The following is a 3,114-nucleotide window of genomic DNA, read 5'->3' on the forward strand; positions in this document are numbered from 1 at the left end:
GAAGTGGGTGCACCCATTTGATGAAGTAATGCTAACCAGTTTGTCGAAGTGGGTGCACCCATTTGATGAAGTAATGCTAACCCATTTGTCGAAGTGGGTGCACCCATTTGATGAAGTAATGCTAACTCGTTTTTCACAGTGGTTCTAACCCATTTGCCGAAGCGGCTCATACCATATTACGAGTTGCCGAAGAGGTGCACAAACATATTATCCGGATTTTGGCAAAGCGACTCATTGCCCAGCCCTACCATATACCCTGCCTGAAAAACTTGCCATTCACTACCCAAGAATTACAAAGTTTTATCTCTGCTCAGTACCTAGTTTTGAGAAATTTGACGTAAAAAATGGTGAGTTTCACAACATGTCGAAGCCTTTTCGAACGCAATTCTTTGAAAATCTTGATAAGCTACGAATAATTTTACAATTTTTTATAGAACATTAAAATTTGGTTTCTGACCTCATGGTCTTCGTAACTCAAAATGGCCCAAAATGACAGACAGATCTTTGTAATTCTGAGGTAACAAGTTGTGAGCAGTTTTACGCCTCTGCTGACACAATTGACACAACCTCAGAGGCAGGCTGCATGGTGGGACACAACAGTCCATCAGACACAGAGACAGACAAAGATCCTTGATTTTAACCCTATCTATACGCTCTGGGGTCATTTTGAACCCGCGAGGTTGTATTCCTCACATTTTAGAATACTTCTAATAGTAGTACGAAGATCTCTTTGAAACTTTCAGTATTTCTCAAAAAATCATTTTGACAGACTGCTGTGCAAAGCGTACATATCAGATTAACGAGTAAATGTCCTCTTTGGAAAGCGGTGGCACAGAGTTCCCCACGTTGTATGGATACGATAGTAAAACACGACGTACGGATAAGGTTAAAAAAAACCCAACTTTCCCAATTCCAGAATCTAACTCTAAACTAAAGCGTGCAACAACAGCGAAGAACCCCATCCCTTCATACATGACAGAATCTGGTGCAACTTCTACCTTCACAAGGAAAAAAAAAAAAAAAAAAAAAAGAAGTTTTAAACCCCAACCCTCTACATGTTTTTATTCTTTAAAAACAAAATTTGTAATGAATATTTGTTTTTCAGTGCTATCGACGACACAAGTTAGTCACTACCCTGAACACCAAGAGCGACATCAAAAAACAAGGCCAGGTAACCCTAGCAAAATAACATAGGACAAAGGGAGATGAAATGGTTATGTCCACCTTTACCTGCGGGTTCGGTTCACAAATGGTCGCTTTTAATTAAGGACAAGCGGGCTAACACAGATTTCGGGGATTTCCAGATATCTTGACGAACACCAAAAATGGGCATTGCCCTGCCTATAGGAGAAGTTTGGTTTCACTGGTGTGTATACTTGTTTGGTTATAGAGAAAACTGTCCTTGTCTTATAAAGAAACTGAACAAGGGGCAAAAAACTTTACCTTCGATTTTCTCAAAACAGCTTTTTTTTCGGATAGCCCCCTTGTGTTTAAAAGCGACCAAAACTCCGCTCGATGAAGAAGCCAGCGACGACAGAAACTTTGGACAAGCTCAGGGAACAAAGTGATGTATGAGACAGCCACGAACATGGAATTCTTCATCATTACACCAAAATAACAGATTCTACATAGATCATCGCGCCAACACATCGCCCCCCCCCCCAAAAAAAAAATTTAAAAAATTAAAAAATCACAACATTCATGTGTAGCAACGGGACAAAATGAGTTGTGTGTCACATTCTGATGGATAAGAAGAGTTAGTTTTAGTTCTAGTAAGAATTTTACGTCACTTGCACCACAATAATAAGGTCATATAAGTGCCGAAGATTAGAAGTGTTACTAGAGAGTAACAAACACAAAATAGAAGGAGGGAAGATAAAGAAGATAGATTTTTTATAGGAAAGAAGGAGCAAACCATACCAGAGCACCCACCAACCACCCACGGATAACAGTTAAAACACTGTGGGGATCTTGTTTTGTTCTTTTACACTGTGGCTGATTTTTTATAGGAAAGAAGGAGCAAATCAGACCAGAGCACCCGCCAACCACCCACGGATAAGAGTTTAACCACTGTGGGGATCTTGTTTTGTTTTTTTACACTGTGGCTATCTTTTTCTTTTTTGACACTGTGAGTATCAAATTAAAGATCTTTCAGTGTCAGTTTACGTTTTTACCGACTGCATTTGCGACTCAAAAAGGTCACATAGATAAGCGTGGAAGATTGGAGGCGTAGTGTTACTAGACAGCAACACGCGAAGAAAAGAAGTAGGAGAGATTGGGACGGCAGATATTTGATATGATGAAAGAAGGAGCAAACCACACCATGAGAGCACCCACCAACCACCAACAATCAAAGATCTGGTCAAACCCTACAAAGGGAGAAAAAAACCCCCCCAGTGCAAGTCTGGATGGTTTGCTTCCACAGTTGAATCGCTACCTCAGATTTACAAAGTTCAATCTGCTGAGCACCAAGTTTTGAGAAATCTGACGTAAAAAATTTTGAGTTTCACATCATGTCAGGTTTTCTAAAATGCAATTTTTTGAATATCTTGAAAACGATTCCGAATAATCTTACAATTTTGATAGATCAGATAGAACATTTGGTTTTTGATCTCATGGTCTTAGTAACTCTAAAACGGCCATTAATAGAACTTTATAATTCTGAAGCAGCAATACAACCACTTGAGGTTGGAGAGTCTGAAACAACAAACGTAGTTTTGAGAAAAATTGAGGTTTTGTCCGATGTCTCTCAACAACTGTGTGTGACAAATGACTCACTGTCGCGTCGCTGCACGCACAGACATTCATAAATATCGACAATCATATACAGACAATCATTAATAGAGACAATCATCATATACAGACAATCGTTAATATAGACAACCATTAATAGAGACAATCATTAATATGGACAGTCATTATATTAATATAATGTATGGACACATTCATATAGTGTACGGACAATAAGATTATTGAACAGAAAAAATAGTCCAGTTTTATGATTTCACTTGGGTCTATGATTTGTCTACGGAGCCTCGGGTCTAGCGCAGGAAAAAATATAGGACATCTTGTGACATGTATAATACAGGGAGGGGGTGGGGGTGGGAGTGGGGG

This window comes from Aplysia californica, unplaced genomic scaffold (genome assembly GCF_000002075.1).
Source record: "Aplysia californica isolate F4 #8 unplaced genomic scaffold, AplCal3.0 scaffold01010, whole genome shotgun sequence".
Lineage (NCBI taxonomy): Eukaryota > Metazoa > Mollusca > Gastropoda > Aplysiida > Aplysiidae > Aplysia > Aplysia californica.